Source organism: Pinus tabuliformis, chromosome J (genome assembly GCF_031772625.1).
Source record: "Pinus tabuliformis cultivar Carrire ecotype Pingquan chromosome J, CPIR1, whole genome shotgun sequence".
NCBI classification, from domain to species: domain Eukaryota; kingdom Viridiplantae; phylum Streptophyta; class Pinopsida; order Pinales; family Pinaceae; genus Pinus; species Pinus tabuliformis.
In genome coordinates, this window is record NC_142295.1 from 1,318,843,003 (window position 1) to 1,318,863,504 (window position 20,502).

Genomic DNA, 20,502 nt, shown 5'->3' on the forward strand with positions numbered 1-20,502 from the left:
AAAAATAAAATATAGGCTGTCAGCCTATGAACATTGTAAAATACCACAGATTGAACAATTTGCTAATCAAGATGAGTGAGTGCAAGGGACTCTAGTTGAAGAGTTCACCCAAGAAGAAATAATGGAGCAAAATGTAAAATATTTGGTAAAGACTCTTGACTTGGATTCTTTTGAGCAGGTAACATTCAAACTGCCACAACAAGTCGGAGAAGGCACATCAACTGTTGCAGCTTCACAAGCTGCCCAAGAAAGGACTACACCAGCAACAGGTACAACAAAAGGCAAGGAGGTAATGGATGCAGAGCAAGAAATAGTGACAGAACAACCTACTACCTCAAAGGAGCAGAGTCAAGGGCAGGTCCCTCCACTGCAGACAGAGGCACTACAGGTGCCAGCTTTATAGACTCCTCTTAATGAGGAAAGAGGCAAGAAGTGAGATAGGGAAGAAACTACACCTACTAGTGTGTCAACACAGCAACCAGAAGCCAAAAGACAAAGAGTTGATCCTCAAGCTGAGGAAGAAATTATTGAAGAAGTCATAGAGAGTCCGAGGAGGGAGAGAGAAACTAGCTAGCAAACACCTACTAGCTCATTCCAGCAAGAGCAAGAGAGGCAGCATGGTATGGAGGTGTCTTCCTCAAGGCAGCAAAGCAAGCAATAGCCTGGTATTAAAGGAACTTTCATGGAAATCAAGGCTCAAAATGAGTTGTTAAGAGTACAACTGTATGATCAATTCCTCAAGACAACACCCTCCAAACAGCAGAAATTAATGGCAGCTTATGACTTTAAGGAGGAGAAAATGGTTCTAAGTCATTTCAAGCCTAAGATACCATAGCCCCAGACAGCTGCAGATTATATAAAGACAAACTTAGAGGTCCTCTCCAAGGACATACACCCGATGGACCAAATTGAGCTGCACAAGCAGACAGGTGAGATGGTCTATGCTACTCTAGCAGACAAGGCAATGCTGGCCCATCAACTGAAGGAATCATTGAAAAATACAAACACTCAATTGGATTTGGAGAGAATGTCTTCCTCGGCCAAAGATAACAGAATAAAGTCATTGGAGGAAATCATTGTGGAACTAGGGCATGATCCTAAGAAGGATGCCAAAGGCATCCAGGCCCTCATAAAGAAGAAAGAAGAAGATATTGCTCCACTGAGAAAACAATTGAGGCTGCCTGCAACTATGCACCCTCAAGAAACAGAACTTGTACAAGAGAAGGAAGGTGAAGATATGATGGATCTGCTGATGAAGATGAACCAAAGGATAATCCAAATGGAGCAAGAGTTGGAGAAATCATTGCAAGGCAAGTAGGGAGAGTCGACCTCCCAGCCACCTGAAACAACTCCAACTGTTGCCACTGTTCCTCCCACAGTAGTAGCAGCAATCCCTCCTGTTATCCCAGCATCCACAACAGCTACATCAACTATAGATGCTACAGCAGCAGCAACAACAACAGCACCAGAATCTAGCATGAGTATGGAAGAAATGATGAAAGCTGTCAAAGAGCTAGAAGTTCAGGTGACAGAGGTGAAAGAGGCCAAAGAAAAGTTGGCCAAGCTGGAGGCAAGCTACGACAAGTCCAAGATGACAGTGGCTGAGAAAAAAAGTGAGATTAAAGCCTTGGACAATAAAATAAAAGCCTTAGAGAAGGAGCTTACTTTAGACAAGACTCTAACCGAAATCAAGAAGATTTTGTGGGCCAAAATTGGCCAGTCAACCGCTAACCAATGGCAATCAATTCAGATCATACATGAACAAATAGAATTGATTGGATTAGCTCAATTTGAAACTCAAAGGGCCAGAGAATCATTGGGAAATATGCCTGAGCAAGCCAATAGAATGATTCAGTTCCTGAACACTCATACCAAAGAGCAGTTGGCAGCATTAGATATCAGCAGCAGGACAGATACTATTCTGACAGTGAAAAAGGTGTTGACCCTGAGAAATTTTGTGCAAACTCTAGAAAGAAAATGCCAAGAAATGTAAGCAGAAATAAATGACTTCAAACTAAAGGTTGCAACATTGCAAAGCAGAGGGTTGCCCAGCCTGTTGACCAGTAGTGGCAGATTGCTGACCCATGAACAGTATACTACCAGGATAAATAACTATGTTTCTAATCAAATTACAGCATCCTCAAGTACCTCAGAAGAAACAGGGCCTCCCTCTGGACAGAGTCTCTATGACAAATTAGAAAATCTATTCTACATTGAACATGAGATAAATCACCTGTTTGAGGTTTAGCCCAACTTTTATAGATATACTGAAGCTGATGAAACACTGATTAAAATACAAAGAAATTAGCTACCTACAGAGGATTGGTGGCAGGCAATGCTAGAAATTCTACGCAGGTAATTTGGTTTCTATCCCATTTTGAGTCAGCTATAGGTCAGCAACTCCACATATGGAGGCCACTTGCCAAAGTGAAAAAAACAACAGAAAGAGGAAGTCATATTGAAACTAAAGCTTATTAAAGAAAAGACCGAGCACCGAGGACAGCAAAACAGCAAAATAACAGACATAGGAACACAAAGTAAAGATGCAGCTCCAGCCGTCTCACTCAGTCAAAATAGTCGAAAAATCTCTGACAGACTAAACTGCCAGCACACCAACATTTACTGTGTCATTTATTTCTCTTATTTACTTCTTTTTGAAGAGTTGGTGAAGAAATTTATTGCATGAAGACTTATCTACAAGATATTTTGTATATCATTTTTGTATAAATACCTCCGCATAGAATGTATTTGGGGTTGGTGATTTTCTCTCTGGACTACGCTGTAAATTCTGAGACTGTTTTAATACAAAAGTTGTTGAAGTTCACTGTTGCTGACCATCTGGATGTGGATTTGATGTTGTAGGACCTGCTACAGAATTCCCGTGTCATTCTATGGATCAATAAGTTATTCTAAACTGTGTTTTATGTTTTCTGTGTTTGCAAATTTCATATATGTTCCATAATCTTGGTAACAAAGAAGAAGAATAGCCCAAGATTTGTTTAAATGCACCCTGTGTTCAATCTCTGCTATTAATTGTGTTTTCTTCAGAATTAGTCATAAATATGAATTCTTAATTGCTCATGTTTGCACTAATTCCTTCATTTTGAATACTATTTAGGAATTCTTAAATTGCTCCTGGATAATATTCAAGCACCTTCCCTCTGCCAGCATGATCAAGGATCCTTGGCTGCCCTTCATCCACTGGCCTCCATTTCATCAATTTCAGATTTGAAATTGTTCCAAGACTGCCTATCTTGCTCTGTAGCATTACCATTTACCCAAAAAACACTTTCAGCAGTACACCATCATTGACTCCATTGCCCAATAGTATAGATTGTTTTGGACTTGCATCCCAGCTCTGCCTGAAATCACCATCCAAAAAACTTAAAACAAAACCCTGTGCATCATAACTAGCCTAAAATACTCCAAAAACAAAGTTAAATTACAAAGAGAGAGCCCTCTCTGGTTGCAGGTAGGCTAGAACCTGCAGCTAAAAGATTGGTTAGTGGTTACCTCGGTCGTATTCCCTTCAGGAGGCAGGGAACAACTGAGTGATAACATCATTGGTGACTCCACTAGGGATCTTTGAATGACTATTTGTAACTGCTGTCTATTTTCTAAAGCTATAGATGGAGCCTAAAGTTAGCCAGGTAGCCTTTGAAACTGTCTTTTCTCTGCATTTACAGGAGTAAATAAAAGCTGCTTCAGTCAATCTCCAGTATAGTTTTAGGCTTTTAATAGTTGTTTCAAATATTTGATCAGTTTACCTTTTTCCACATATTCAAAGGAAAGCCCAAAGCCTCCTATATTCCAAAGAAACCCATATTGTGAAAAACTGTGATCTTAAAACATTCCTGGAAAATACCAAAAAACAAGTTTAGAAGCTGGCTCCAAAGAAGAAAGCCCAGTACACCAGATCAAACCCTGACCCAGATCCTCCAGCTATTTTTGAAAATCCCAACTTGATCCTTAAGACCCTTAGGAAACAAGGAACTCAAGAAAACCCTGCGGATTCAAACCTTCAAACAGTGCAGCAGAACTATATCCAAACTCCTGCTAAAGCGTCAGTCCGTCCTCACATTACTGTTGTTTCTCCTAGTTCTTCATCCACCTCTCAAAGCACCTTCTCCACACCTCCATCCACTGCACATATTTCCACCACTGTCCCTGCAGTTTCAGCTATCCCATTTCTTCCTGTTGCCCCATTTATTCCTGTAAATATGGCGAACCATTATGCTCCTTTACAGTTACCTGGAAATCTAGGGGCTATGCCTCAGGATTATCAGAGTAAAATCACATATTTTGATGGTACTGGCTCCTATACAGCCCAACAACACACTAAGAAAATGAAAGATTATTTTGAGAATTATGAAATAGATGATGATGATGTGAGAATGAAGATTTTTGTCCAAAGTCTAACTGGTGATGTAAGGATTTGGTTTAGAGCACTTGCTGCAAATTCAATAGTTGATTCTGAAGCTCTTTATCAATCCTTCTTAAACTGATGGGAAAAGAAGAAAGACCCTTTACACATCTTAACAAAATATGACAATTTGAAAAGAGGCCCACAAGAAACTGTCCAAGACTATTGTGCTAGGTTTAACAATGTTTATAATGCTATTCCTCAAAACCTTAGACCTCCACCTGATTTAGCTTTGATCAAATTCCCCGATGGATTTGATTCTGACATGGCATACCAACTAAGGGAAAGAGCCCCTCTAAGCTTAGTAGACATGCAGAATATAGTTGTTAGTGTGGAGGCAAACCTGATTGCTAAACGAAATCGGGCAAGAGCTGAAAGAAGGACAACTTTCAAAGAAGAACCTTCAGCATTTGAACAAAAACTGGACGCAATCATCAAAGGTATGGACAGAATTGGGGATAGGGTGGAAACTATTGAAAGGAAATCATCATGGGAACGTCAACCAAGTAACACTGCAAGAAATCCAAACTTTAGAAAAAAATCAAAATCCAAATGTTGGGAGGGTTGGCCCTGACCAGAACATCAGACCTCCATTTCAAGAGAACTATGCCGAAGCCTCAACCTCTAGTGAGCCAATAGAGGACACCCAAATCAACCTAATGGGGTTAAACAGTGAGCAACAAATTTTTCTAACACAAGATGACCAAGAGGCTCACAATTTCAATCAATTTCAAACCAAATCCGGAGAGTCATTTGATTTTAGGGAAGGCTATGATGCAGCAGTCTATGAGGTTCATAAACAGTACAAATTAAGAAGTAGAACCATAGATGTGCCTGAACCTACCAAGCTGAAGGATACCAAGCAGCCAAAGAAAACAAAGGATAAAGTTGTCCTGATAGAACCCTCCACTAAAACAGACCCAGACCCAAAGGAAGTCACTGTGGAAGACATATCAGACCTACAGCCCTCAAAGAATCAACCATACACATCCCATTCTTCAAAATAAAATCTAAACTGTTCTCCTGAAAATAATTTCAAATCAGATGTACCTCAAAACAACACTCATAATCAAGAGAAGATTACTGAAAATCCAGCTGAAAAGGAAAAGTTTGTTGTCCACAACACAAAAATGCAGATAGAAAAACCTTTTAACTTAGAAACAGAAATAGGTAAGCTGAAAATAGCTATTCCTCTCTCTGAATTGGCCAAACATGAAGTTTACAGACAACAAATCAATAGGTCACTGCAAATACCAGAGAACAGGGATGCAGTCAATGTTCTAGATGATCAACCAGAACTGATTTTTGGTCCTGAAGTCAATGGTAAAACGGTAGATGGAGGGGTTCCTCCATTCTATGTGAGCTTAAACATTCATGACAAGGTGCTGCATAATGCTATGTTTGATTCGGGAGCTTCCCATAATCTAATGCCTAAATCTGTGATGGAGAGACTGGATCTAGACATCACAAGGCCCTACAAAGACTTGTTCTCGTTTGATTCCAGCCAGGTCAGGTATCTAGGCCTAATCAAAGATCTTTGTGTATCCTCGGTCCAATATCCAACCAAGACAATCTTGATGGATGTGGTGGTGGCTGACATTCCACCTAAGTATGGTATGCTTTTGTCCAGATCTTAGGGTGCAAAACTCCAAGGGTCTCTACAGCTAGACATGTCCTATGCCACTATTTCAGTCTTTGGACAACCAAAGAGATTATACCGTGAAACATTAATGAAATATGTGGTTAGCAGTCAAGAAAAACCCCAAAACTTCCCCATCTATTCTATGCATTCCGATATGGATTCATTCATTTTATATAATGTTGGGATGTGTTCCAAAACTGATGTCAAATTCCTAGAAACAACACAAACAGAAAGCATGAGTGAAAAATCTAGTGCCCAAGATCATAAATTGGTTGATGTGATTAATACAATAAAGGAAAATGACATATCATATGAGTTACAAGAGCCAAATCTGCCCACCGAACAAGCTTCCAAAACTCTTAAGACTAGTCATAACCAAGAAATCTTATGGTACTTGGAGTTTGATGGCTTTGTGAACAAATTAGGAGCAGGGGCAGGGGTTTGGGTACACAACATGCAAAATTACCATGCTGAAGATCATGCTTATAGGTTAAATTTTAGATGCACAAACAATATGGCCGAGTATGAAGCCCTGTTGTTAGGACTCAAACTGTTCAGAGGTCTAGGGGAAACCAAGGTTTCAATTCTAGGGGATTCAAATCTGATTATACAGCAGATGAAGGGAAATTTTGTCACAAATGATCTTAGGTTGAGAGCTTACAGAGGGGTAGCCATTGAAATACTTAACACCTTCTCAGAATCTCAACTCACCAAAATTCCTAGAAAGCACAATTTACATGCACATAGTCTGGCAACCTTTGCCAGCACTTGCAAGCTACCATTTGAACCCAACCACCATTTCACTGCTGAAATCAAACACAGACCTGCTGTCCCAGAAAATGTCAAAAATTGGTAGGTCTTTGAAAATGATACACAGATAAATAACTTCCTGACTCTGAAGGAGGAATTCTCAAGTATTAACATTGATACAAGCACCGTGGATGATCAACAACAGACAGACAAAAGTGAGCAAAGTATATCAGCTGAAACAGCAAATCTGATTTTGCACCCAACCACTTTTGATGACAAGAATTTACAAGAGCTGAAGCAAACAAACCTTGATGAAATAACTGAGGCAGAAGCTGAAGTAATTGAATTAAAAGATAATTTTCTGCCCACGGGCTTAACTCCTTTAGAGGACATATTTGACTCAAATGACATTCCTAGGAAGCCAAAGATGCAACCTCTCAATGCAGAAATTGAGGACTGCAACATTGGAACCACAGAAAATCCCAAAATGATAAAACTCTCCAAGACATTGCCTGTTGATCAGAAGTTGAAATATATTGATTTGTTTAAGGAGTTCCAAGATGTCTTTGCCCGGAGTTATGAGGACCTGAAGTCCTATGATACTTCAGTCATCCAACACACTATACCTCTGAAAGCGAATCAAAAACCTTTTAAACAAAAGCTTAGAAGGGTGAATCCTGTCCTCCTTCCGCTAATTGAGAAAGAAGTTAAACAAATGTATGAAGCTGGAATCATTGCACCTATCAGGTTCTCAAAATGGATTTCAAATCTAGTGCCTACTAGGAAGAAAACCAGGGAGATAAGACTATGCGTTGACTTGAGAAATTTGAATAAAGTCTCTCTCAAAGACCACTACCCCTTGCCAAAAATGGATCATATCCTACAAAGGGTAGTGGGGGCTTCTAGGATCTCATTGCTAGATGGATTCTCAGGATTCAATCAGATTTTGGTCCACCCGGATGATCAAGATAAAACTACCTTTACAACACCTTGGGGAACCTTCAAATATGTCAAAATGCCTTTTGGACTCAAGAATGCAGGGGCCACATTTCAAAGAGCAATGGATATAGCCTTTGCCAAAGAGATCCATGATTTCTTAGTCATATATCTTGATGATCTCACTGCTTTCTCAAAATCAGACCAAGAACACTTAGAACATTTAAAGCAAGTATTCCTAATTTGCAGAAAATATGGCATATCATTGAACCCAAAGAAATCACTGTTTGGCCTGGAAGAAGGCAAACTCCTAGGGCATATAATTTCAAGAAATGGCATTAGAATTGACCCAGATAGAATTCAAGCTATTCTCCGAGTGCCTCATCCAAGAAACATCAAAGAACTGCAAGCTTTTTTAGGAAAGATCAACTTCCTAAGAAGGTTCATTCCCAATTTGGCCGAGCTGATAAGACTGTTGAATAATATGCTGAAGAAAGATTCTAAAGTCAAATGGACAATGGAAGCTAAGCAAGCCTTTGAGGACATCAAAACAGCCCTAACAAAAACACCAGTCCTCACAAGTCCCAAATTTGATAGAGATTTCATCATTTTTTCCTTTGCATCTGAGCATACTATTGCTGCTGTCCTATTACAAAAAGATGACCAAGGATGTGAGAAGCCCATTGCTTTCTTCAGCAAATCCCTTAGAGATGCTCCCTTAAAATATCAGATCATGGAAAAGCAAACTTATGCCCTTGTAAAAGCCATCAAGGATTTCAGAGTTTATATCCTGTACTCACAGGTGATAGCCTATGTTCCAAATGTTTTGGTTAAGGATATTTTAACTCAAGAACGAATTGAAGGTAAAAGGGGAAAATGGATAGCCAATATTTTAGAATATGACATTGAAATCAAGCCTAAAAAACTCATAAAGGGACAAGGGTTGGCTAAATTAATGACTGAGACCAATTTCCAAGCCCTTGACATCAATGAATTGGATAACGAACAGGATATGGCGACTCCACAGATCAATCAAGCCTTTTTACAATCACCTTGGTATGCTGACATATGTTTTGTATTGTTAAACCTACAAGCTCCTCCAAGGTTGTCCAGGACTAAAAAGAGATTATTGAAATTGAAGGCATTAAAGTTTTGTATTATAGACAATGTCTTATTTTGGAAAAATCATGAAGGCATTTTGCTTAATTGCCTAACATTCGATAAAACTGACAAAGTCCTAGGAATTTCATGCAGGAGACTGTGGAGGACATTTGTATTGGAAATCAACAACTGATAAAATCCTAAGGGCTGGATTTTATTGGCCCTCCCTATTTGCTAATGTAAAAAAGTTTGTAGTTTCATGCCATAAATGTTAGATTTTTGAAGGCAAGAGAAAGCTGTTACCTTTGCCTCTTAAACCTATTTCAAATGAAAAACCATTTCAACAATGGGGTCTAGACTTCATTGGTGAAATTCATCCTTCCTCTTCTGGCCAATATAAGTGGATTTTTACTGCCATAGACTATTTTACCAAATGGATAGAAGCCATCCCTTGTAGGCAAGCCAATGACTCATTCATCATGCAATTCTTAGAAACCAACATCTTGTCTAGATTTGGTTGTCCATAAAAGATTATTACAGACAATGCTGCTCCATTCAAATCCAAAAGAATGATCAAATTTTGCCATAAGTACCTGTTGTGTGGCCCGAGGTCGGGTCAACAACAAGAGGGATACCCACCCGGTCCGGAACCTGGTTGGCGGCTCCTTGCCCGTTTGGATTAGCGGGTCCGACTGGGGATAACGGGACCAGCTTCCCGATGCATGGGATGTGTATGTGTGTGTGTGTGTGGAATTTTGGTTAGGTTACTTCTAAGAAACGTTCTAAAGACTACTGTAAATCTATCTTACAAACTTGAGCCTAAATTACTATAATCAAATGAAAACAACACACAGAATTTACATTAACCCGGGATGTTTCTTTTATCATGCGATCTAGAAAGATTTCTAACAGCAGCTGGTGATAAAGATCATTCAACCGATATCAGAATATAAATCAATAAAGATAAACCATTCTGCATAAGAAGTTAGACAGAGTGGTTGTGAACAACACATCGCATAATCAAATCATTCGCATATTAAACATGAATAGACAAATCCACCGTACAGAAGTGCCAAATGATAACTTATATATTCATACATTAACATGCAAACAATATCAGCTGTATATCGTTTTAAGAATACAAGCAAAAATTAATCAAGAGATAAAAGTACCATTGATGACTAATTCTTACCCATAGACTTCAAACAATAACGATCTACTTCTACTTGCTTCTAACATCTACCAAGAGTACAGAAGTGCAACATCAGTAGCAGACATAAGAATGCAAACATAAATAAATCACGATCCTTCCATTCATCAAAACCTCCTCTGAGGGTGCAGAAGTGCATGTTCTGAGGACAAGTTTTTGACAAATATCTGGACCCTTCTCCAATGCAATGAGAAGGGTTAAAATACTACTATCTAATCCTAATAATAGTATTATTACAAAATTTTAGGATACGGCTCTCAAATGACCGTCCTTTTTCTAATTCTGTAAAACAAAAAGAAAAACAACTTTCTAAATTGAAATTACTTCTTAATCTGGTCTCTGAAATTGCAGTTTTCAAGCATGGGCTTGAGAAGAGTCGGTTGGCCGACTTCCGTGCTTAGTTGGGCTGCGAAAACAGCGTCCATAAGAGCTGGCGCTACTTTCTCGGCCGCGTTCATGATGCACCTTACTGTCATGCATTGGCTGTGGGGCTTAACTAAGTAAGTCCAGTAACTTTCCCAGTTTAGCCTCGATAATGCTCGGATTGTCTCCCCATTTGCCTGTGCTTTCTGCTTCCATTCAGCCTCCAGTTGCGATGCGATTGGTAGGTACCCCGGAGTGGATTCTGAAACTAAGTTGGCCCTGTGTAAATTTTCATTTACACAATCGATAAGTATGGTCGCCTGTGTTGCCGCTGACTCTGCCGCCTGCTCCGCCTGTGTTATTTGCTCGTCCCACTTGTTAAAGAGCAGTTCTTTATGATTTTCATTAATCTTGGGTGCCCCTGCTCTTTTCCCTTCCTCGTCATTTTGCCAAGCCAGGTATTCTGTTATTCTTTTGTTGGCCTGGTCATAGTCATTCCGTAGTTCCACTACTTGGCTGGTGATCTTGTCGCTTATTTCACAAAACTCCCTCCACTGTGATATTTTGCGTATCATTTCCTCCTATTGCTGTGACAACTGGTCGTTCAAGCCGATGGACTCTGAAATAAACTCTGTCAGCTTGGGTTCATCCTTATGCATTTCTTGCACCGTCTGCAGCTGTTTTTCTTTTTCTTCAATACTTCTTTGGTGGCTCACCTGCATCTGGCGAAAGCTTTCTTGTAACTCTTCAAGCTGCTTGGAGGCTTCAGCGTTCTCATTGGCTTGTCGCAACTGTTGTTGCAGCAGTTGTATTTGACTTTCACGTTCTTTTAGAAGCTGTTGAACTTCAGAGGCCTTGTCGATAGTTGCAGAAGCATATGCTCCCGCAATTTGAGACAATTTCGTGAGATTTTCTGTTGGATTGTTATTCGGGTCTTTCCACAAGACATCTAGGTGTTCAGCATTCTGAGCCAGTGCATTTTCAAGCTTCCTTTTCTTTCTTTGTCTTCTCACAACTGCCTTGTGCTGTGGACTGTAAAATACGTCTAGTGGAGGGATTTCTTCCACGCCGAGTAGAAGTTCTGAGGATGGAGCTATAGGGAGATGCTCCGTCTCTACGGTACCACTGACTATGGTTGAGAAGACCTCTTGCACCACCTGAGTATTGCTCACAGGTGTTTGCGGGACTTGGCCTTCAAGATTTATCAGTTCATTGAAGGTCTCCCATTCTTTATCTAGTTCTGCTGTGACCAGAGGTGCTTCAGTGACGGGAGGGGGGATTCCTCTTGGTGGCGAGACGGCAACTTGCTGCTGAGCCATCGAACTTGACTGAGCCGTGTCTTTGATTGTTTCTTCGTTCTTGTCTTCTTTGTGGAAAGACTCTTCAGGATCTGGAGATATTTCTTTTACGGCACTGGAATCAGATTTGGAGGCGTTGGAGTGTTCACTGAGGCTGATGCTTGGAGTCGGTTCTCTGGCAGCTATCCGCAACACTTCCAGTGGAATGTTAGCCAGCCTTCTTTCTCTATACAACTTGAATTTCCGGAGGTTGTCTGGGGACAACCTTGACTGAGCTTCTTGCAAAATTTCTTTGATCGAGTTCTTACTCTGAAAGAGGTCGTCAAACGGATCTTTCTGTCCAGAGAACACACTTATCCTGACGCTAGTTGTAAATTCCTGGGCGACTTTATTTGGGTCGAATGGCCTTGGTGGGAGTTTAAATAGTTGGAGACACGTCACATTCTCCACCTCACCAAAAGCGTGTCCCACATCGAATAAAGAGAAGGCCCCACATGTGACGGGGAATGGAGGCCAAATGGCCTTCTTTTTGTTCTTTAGGTCCTTAGTTAAACCACCTTCAGAACAAGTCTGATAAGCGATCTCTCGGGCCAACAATTTATCTGGGATGTACAAGGGTAGGACATGAGGAGGTACTGTGCTTCCAAAAACTCGAATGTAGGTAAACCATTCTTCTCCAAACCATCTTGCTACGGAGGTGATGTCGTTTTGTGCTTCGGGAGAGCATCTCGGAGGGTCTTTATCATATATCATTCTATGGACGGGCAGTATGAGCCCGTGGCAAATCTGGTAAAAATGGGGGGCAAACTGAGAATCCCACAAGACTTTATGGTAGACATGAATGGGCAATGGGTCCTGGGTAGTCCATTGCCAGCCCATAGTGGGGAATTTAGACACATAACAGATAGAGTCCATTATGTAGGCAGACATATAAAAAGGGGGATAAAACCTTTGGGAGAAGGATCTTTTAGAACGATAGTGAAGAATGGCCGTGTATAGAGTGTCAGAAAGGATTTTGGCCAAATCTATTACCTCGGAGTTAGTCGCAGCATCAATTAACGGTAGCCATTCAGATGGAAATTTATTGATATCAGGCTTGCCGAATAGCCTACAGAGCATGGCTGCAGCAAAACAATACGGAGAAGTAAGGGAACCGGTGCTATACATACCGTTCTTATCTTTCTTCAGTGGTTCATCCCTTTTCAACCATTCTTTGGTAGTGTCTGATAGGTCCGGATTCTCTGCTGCGAAATTCCTAACAAAATCTGCATTGTAGATCGTTTGAGGTTCGGGAAGGTGATACATGAGCTTCAGGTCTTGAGCCGCGAACGATCCTATGAGCCCATGTCCTTTGACTTTGAATTGCCTATGATGCAGCTCTGCATCATCTAAAACCCACTTGATCATGTCCGTATACGGTAGGATCTTCGGCCTTGATGCTATTCTGTGGAGGAAAGAGCACGCTAGATCTTCCAGGGATGCTTCTGAAGAGCGTGGTGCATCTGCGACAGCAGCAGTTGCCTTGATTATTCTAGGGTTCTCTTCCTCCAACAGTCTATACATGCCTTCCCATGTGGAAATTCCTGCATCTTTATTGCATGCGGTATCTGTGTAAAGGGGCGCCATCTCCTTGGTCTTTTCTCTTGTTTCTGAGCTCTGAGCTTTGTTCTTCTTCCCCATCTTGCTTATCGTTTCTGTTTGATTTTTGCCTTCGCACTTCGCTCCTGCAGGTTATGAGAGAAATGGAAAGATTGATCAAAAAAGGTGATGGGAGAGTTTTGAATGCAAGAGATAGATCAGATACGCCACCTTACGTGAAGTAAATCCGCATTAAGGCACGCGTCTTTATGCCACTTAATAACTGACAACTAATTCATTACTAATATTAAAAGCGCAATAATTCTCAAGTCAGGTTATAGTAAGTGGATTTTCTTTGGGTGGTGTGCCCGAAGGAGTCGTATCAAGGTGCTTTTATGACCTGCCAACGCATCCTGCATGCCGCGTGATCGCAAATGGTAGCGATCGCAATATCGCATATCGCAGCATCGCAACATCGCGAATCGCAATAGTTCAATGTTTGCTAACGTACCCCGCCTCATTTCTGCGATGTGCGATCGCGCCATCGCAATATCGCAAATCAGCGGACTCGTAAGCTTTTGTCTATGGATGTTAACGTATTGCGATGTGACGTGGTTTATTAATGCCGAGATGATGTGCATATTGGCCTTTAGAAGGGAAATGCGGGCGTTTCTTACCCTTTCGTGCTGCGACCTTGAAGATTTGCTTTTATGAACACAGGTTTAGGCTTAAGTTGTCCAAGAAACCTTTCCTAAGCTGATGCTTGCAATTTCAAAAGAAATCTTTATTATTATTATTTTTCTTTTTTTTTTGAAATGTAACTAAGGGTCCCCATTCATTCTAGCATCGTGGTCGATACTAGTTTGAACAAAGGGGGGGGGTTGTTGCTGGCCACAACAATTGGCGATTCACTTGGGAGAACCAGTTATCTCTGCTCTTTTTCTATTGACGTTTTCAGACCCTTTTCGAAAAAAATTCCTCAGGGAATTCGAACTTTATTATAAAAGGATAAGAGAAATAATACTTTAAAGCGTCAATGATGTTTTGTCTTCGCCCCATTCTATTCCAATTACTTGCATTCCCAGGTTGTTTTCGAGTTTAGATCAGTTATTACTTGGTCTTGTAGAACATAAAAATAAAGTGTTCTCTATGTATCAGCCGCTTTTTAAAGAATGTCCCTTTGTCGCAGGTAGAGCCACTGTTGCCAGCAGGCGTCCATAGCCTCGACAGGGTTACCTATTATCTAGGAATGATCCTTTATCCTGCCTCAGTTTCTTGCAACTTTTTCAGAAGAATTATACCTTTCTTGATGCTTTTTTTTTTTTTTTAAATAAATCCTCAAAAGAACAATGTCTTGGTTTGGTGGCCAAATTATGACACAGTCATTCACTTGATTTATACTTTTGCTGAACAAGCTGGCTCGTGATGAGACCCCTTGTCTTTTGATCGCAACAATCTTGAGTCGTTGCCCTGTTTTGGTAGACAGTTTTGGCAAAGTCAGCAAGTTATAATATCTGTGATCATGATAAGTCGGCTCGTGATGAGACCTCTTATTCTTCGAGATATAGCATCCTTTCGGGTTATTCTCCTGAATCGTTGCATTCTTCTTCAGCAGGGAGGAAGTCAAATTCTCTTTCCTTAAGAAAGTTCTGGACGACAATGATAGGGCTACTTTTGATAATGGTTGTTTTCACAGAGAACCTTTATTCTAATATTGATACCTTTTATTGTGCTGATCTAACACGAATTCCTCACTGAGATAGCTTTCTTTAAAATTTTCTGGGTTTGAATTCTAACACCATCTTCCGGGTTAAAGATCTATTGACAATAAAGACCGAATTCCCACAAGCTTAGTTGTTCATAAGAGCCGAAATTCCAAAATCTTTAACAGAGACAGGGTTTCTTTCGCAAACGTCAAATATTGCTTTGCCAGAACAAACTTTTATTTGGGAGAGGCAACCATTCTCTGGGGTTATGTAGAGAATATAACTAATTTTGCCTATCAATTATTGGAAGCAAAACTAATAACTTTAGCTAAACTACTCCTACTCCTATTCTAATTATGTGCAGGAAATAGCTAAGAGAAATGGTATTTCCAGTGGAACCAACGATTCATTATTATTCCTAGTCGCATAGATTGCCTCAGGATAAAAAAAATGAATCGAATTCCCCATGGATAGGACTTGTTGTTTAGGGGATAGGGAATCATGAATCCAGTTGGAATCTTGTTTGATTTTATTTTCTTGTGATAGGTTTCTTCCAACTGAATACCTATTGGATCGCAGAAATTGGGATGAATTTCTTTTGTGAATGGGTGATCTTTCGATGGAAAGGACAGCAATCCAATCCGTGAGATATGTTCTTCGATTTGGGTGGCTTGTGACCCGTCGATTGTTAATTCTGAGTGTTTAGCGATCTCGTTTGGAATGAAAGCTTTTATACATAAATCGCCAAAATCTAATCTATCAAAATTTTGGAGTTTTAAAGAGAGATTCGATTTCGTACACAAAGAAAATAAGTGAGAAAGAAAAGATTGGGTAGCTGTATATACAGTGGTGTCGCACATCTGGGAGCCACTTGAAACTCTGTGTTTTTCACAAGAACTGGCCGGGTTCTGTGAATCAGGAATTGAATCATGATTGCGATCAGGGATGGAGATCTCCTCTGGATATGAATCGTAGATAGGAGTATCGCTTCGGACAGTGAAATTATTCAAATGAGATTTTGCTTTGAGATGAGGGTCAGATAAAGCAGTTTCTGATCTAAGATGTTTCTTATAACCAGACCCTAGTTGAGTTACTTGCGACAATTCAATATCATCACAAATATCAAAGCAACTATCACGAAAGATTTCACAATTTTCCCTAGGTTCCTCTTTTTCATTATATGTTTTTAGACAAGGGAGATGAGGCAGCTCTTGTTTGATATGAATCGTAGACTGTGATATAGTGGTCTCTTTATTTTGGAAACCCAGTGATGTCTCGTTTGAATAGCCCTCTATTGGAATAGACTTGATACTATGAGGGAGAAGATTGTCATTACAAAAAACATCGGGGTAAAGAGAAAAATGTCGATCTGGAACAATGTATTTAAAATCATCAAACAAATCTCGTTCATCAGATTCACAATAAGCATCGGGCTTTAGATCGTACCTTTTTGCGTCGATAATTTTCGAAAGAGAAACAATAGGTGGATCTAACCTTGGCACCAGGAGTTGTTGATTTGAAATGATGTTGTCTGACTTTACATTAAAGTCAACTTCTGATGTCAGGGCACCTTCCCCCTCAGTACTTTCGCCTGCGTTTTCTGATGTTAGAGCATGCAAAACTCCTAGGCTAAATTCTATCTGATCAGGTGCAGGAGGTGGGAAACACTCATCATAATCCGAAGATTCTTCATCTGTGAGTTCATCTTCAAGATCATATTGTAGACATTTAAGATGAAATCGTATATTGAAATCCCTTACGGGCTCGTCTTGTTTCCGCAGATGGTCGATCTCATCGTATACCTGGTCGTATTCATAGCAATCAAACTCTAAGATGAAAGCTCTAACAAGTTGGTCCCAGCTGTGGACTGATGCAGTTGGGAGGTTCCTGCACCATCTCCTAGCTTCTGCTGTGAACGTGAGAGTAAAAATCCTGCACAGAACGCCTTCGTCAATTTTCTGAATATCAGCACTAGAGACTCTATGAATGAACTGTAAGGCGTGATGAAATGCAGAAGAATTATTCTCACCATTAAATTTTACCTGAGATAATAGTCTTACCACGTCCGGTGGAGTGTTGGAAGATGTAGGAACCTGGATGCAACTCCAAATGGGAATTCTGTGAGTAGACATCCTTTTCCAGGACTTCTAGTTTTAAACATATCCCAACAGGCAATATGCTCAGGCCCTCCTTCTAGCGCCAGAAATGTTGTGTGGCCCGAGGTCGGGTCAACAACAAGGGGGATACCCACCCGGTCCGGAACCTGGTTGGCGGCTCCTTGCCCGTTTGGAGTAGCGGGTCCGACTGGGGATAACGGGACCAACTTCCCGATGCATGGGATGTGTATGTGTGTGTGTGTGTGGAATTTTGGTTAGGTTACTTCTAAGAAACGTTCTAAAGACTACTGTAAATCTATCTTACAAACTTGAGCCTAAATTACTATAATCAAATGAAAACAACACACAGAATTTACATTAACCCGGGATGTTTCTTTTATCATGCGATCTAGAAAGATTTCTAACAGCAGTTGGTGATAAAGATCATTCAACCGATATCAGAATATAAATCAATAAAGATAAACCATTCTGCATAAGAAGTTAGACAGAGCGGTTGTGAACAACACATCGCATAATCAAATCATTCGCATATTAAACATGAATAGACAAATCCACCGTACAGAAGTGCCAAATGATAACTTATATATTCATACATTAACATGCAAACAATATCAGCTGTATATCGTTTTAAGAATACAAGCAGAAATTAATCAAGAGATAAAAGTACCATTGATGACTAATTCTTACCCATAGACTTCAAACAATAACGATCTACTTCTACTTGCTTCTAACATCTACCAAGAGTACAGAAGTGCAACATCAGTAGCAGACATAAGAATGCAAACATAAATAAATCACGATCCTTCCATTCATCAAAACCTCCTCTGAGGGTGCAGAAGTGCATGTTCTGAGGACAAGTTTTTGACAAATATCTGGACCCTTCTCCAATGCAATGAGAAGGGTTAAAATACTACTATCTAATCCTAATAATAGTATTATTACAAAATTTTAGGATACGGCTCTCAAATGACCGTCCTTTTTCTAATTCTGTAAAACAAAAAGAAAAACAACTTTCTAAATTGAAATTACTTCTTAATCTGGTCTTTGAAATTGCAGTTTTCAAGCATGGGCTTGAGAAGAGTCGGTTGGCCGACTTCCGTGCTTAGTTGGGCTGCGAAAACAGCGTCCATAAGAGCTGGCGCTACTTTCTCGGTCGCGTTCATGATGCACCTTACTGTCATGCATTGGTTGTGGGGCTTAACTAAGTAAGTCCAGTAACTTTCCCAGTTTAGCCTCGATAATGCTCGGATTGTCTCCCCATTTTCCTGTGCTTTCTGCTTCCATTCAGCCTCCAGTTGCGATGCGATTGGTAGGTACCCCGGAGTGGATTCTGAAACTAAGTTGGCCCTGTGTAAATTTTCATTTACACAATCGATAAGTATGGTCGCCTGTGTTGCCGCTGACTTTGCCGCCTGCTCCGCCTGTGTTATTTGCTCGTCCCACTTGTTAAAGAGCAGTTCTTTATGATTTTCATTAATCTTGGGTGCCCCTGCTCTTTTCCCTTCCTCGTCATTTTGCCAAGCCAGGTATTCTGTTATTCTTTTGTTGGCCTGGTCATAGTCATTCCGTAGTTCCACTACTTGGCTGGTGATCCTGTCGCTTATTTCACAAAACTCCCTCCACTGTGATATTTTGCGTATCATTTCCTCCTGTTGCTGTGACAACTGGTCGTTCAAGCCGATGGACTCTGAAATAAACTCTGTCAGCTTGGGTTCATCCTTATGCATTTCTTGCACCGTCTGCAGCTGTTTTTCTTCAATACTTCTTTGGTGGCTCACCTGCATCTGGCGAAAGCTTTCTTGTAACTCTTCAAGCTGCTTGGAGGCTTCAGCGTTCTCATTGGCTTGTCGCAACTGTTGTTGCAGCAGTTGTATTTGACTTTCACGTTCTTTTAGAAGCTGTTGAACTTCAGAGGCCTTGTCGATAGTTGCAGAAGCATATGCTCTCGCAATTTGAGACAATTTCGTGAGATTTTCTGTTGGATTGTTATTCGGGTCTTTCCACAAGACATCTAGGTGTTCAGCATTCTGAGCCAATGCATTTTCAAGCTTCCTTTTCTTTCTTTGTCTTCTCACAACTGCCTTGTGCTGTGGACTGTAAAATACGTCTAGTGGAGGGATTTCTTCCACGCCGAGTAGAAGTTCTGAGGATGGAGCTATAGGGAGATGCTCCGTCTCTACGGTACCACTGACTATGGTTGAGAAGACCTCTTGCACCACCTGAGTATTGCTCACAGGTGTTTGCGGGACTTGGCCTTCAAGATTTATCAGTTCATCGAAGGTCTCCCATTCTTTATCTAGTTCTGCTGTGACCAGAGGTGCTTCAGTGACGGGAGGGGGGATTCCTCTTGGTGGCGAGACGGCAACTTGCTGCTGAGCCATTGAACTTGACTGAGCCGTGTCTTTGATTGTTTCTTCGTTCTTGTCTTCTTTGTGGACAAACTCTTCAGGATATGGAGATATTTCTTTTACGGCACTGGAATCAGATTTGGAGGCGTTGGAGTGTTCACTGAGGCTGACGCTTGGAGTCGGCTCTCTGGCAGCTATCCGCAGCACTTCCAGTGGAATGTTAGCCAGCCTTCTTTCTCTATACAACTTGAATTTCCGGAGGTTGTCTGGGGACAACCTTGACTGAGCTTCTTGCAAAATTTCTTTGATCGAGTTCTTACTCTGAAAGAGGTCGTCAAACGGATCTTTCTGTCCAGAGAACACACTTATCCTGACGCTAGTTGTAAATTCCTGGGCGACTTTATTTGGGTCGAATGGCCTTGGTGGGAGTTTAAATAGTTGGAGACACGTCACATTCTCCACCTCACCAAAAGCGTGTCCCACATCGAATAAAGAGAAGGCCCCACATGTGACGGGGAATGGAGGCCAAATGGCCTTCTTTTTGTTCTTTAGGTCCTTAGTTAAACCACCTTCAGAACAAGTCTGATAAGCGATCTCTCGGGCCAACAATTTATCTGGGATGTACAAGGGTAGGACATGAGGAGGTACTGTGCTTCCAAAAACTCGAATGTAGGTAAACCATTCTTCTCCAAACCATCTTGCTACGGAGGTGATGTCGTTTTGTGCTTCGGGAGAGCATCTCGGAGGGTCTTTATCATATATCATTCTATGGACGGGCAGTATGAGCCCGTGGCAAATCTGGTAAAAATGGGGGGCAAACTGAGAATCCCACAAGACTTTATGGTAGACATGAATGGGCAATGGGTCCTGGGTAGTCCATTGCCAGCCCATAGTGGGGAATTTAGACACATAACAAATAGAGTCCATTATGTAGGCAGACATATAAAAAGGGGGATAAAACCTTTGGGAGAAGGATCTTTTAGAACGATAGTGAAGAATGGCCGTGTATAGAGTGTCAGAAAGGATTTTG